This window comes from Etheostoma spectabile, chromosome 13 (genome assembly GCF_008692095.1).
Source record: "Etheostoma spectabile isolate EspeVRDwgs_2016 chromosome 13, UIUC_Espe_1.0, whole genome shotgun sequence".
Taxonomy (NCBI): Eukaryota; Metazoa; Chordata; class Actinopteri; order Perciformes; family Percidae; genus Etheostoma; species Etheostoma spectabile.
Genome location: NC_045745.1, coordinates 17,352,708 through 17,353,013, shown reverse-complemented (window position 1 = coordinate 17,353,013; position 306 = coordinate 17,352,708). Strand labels below are relative to the sequence as shown.

At 37.9% G+C, this 306-nt stretch overlaps 1 protein-coding gene across 1 annotated transcript in view; it reads right to left on the bottom strand.

Annotated features, from left to right (window-relative positions):
• The window catches only part of LOC116700131 (E3 ubiquitin-protein ligase MARCH6-like), a 21,506-nt gene that overhangs the window by 10,461 nt on the left and 10,739 nt on the right, over window positions 1-306 (bottom strand).

Sequence of the window (306 nt, the reverse complement as noted above, 5' to 3'; positions counted from 1 at the left end):
CTAAGAATGCTTTCAAAAATATAAATTATATGATGTAATGTTGTTTATTTTTTATCAATTTACAAAATGCAAAGTGAACAAACAAAAGAAAAATCCAAATCACATCAATATTTGGTGTTACTACCGTTTGCCTTCAAAGCAGCATCAATTCTTACAGGCACAGTACACTTGCAATAAGTCGGGCAACGACGCAGTGGTCGGCCAAGGAAATGTAGTGCAGCAGATGGAAAACCCATCAAGCTTATTTCCCTTTGAAATCGGAGATGTCAAGCAGTGGCATCAGCTCAGAACTGGCAGAAACCAGTG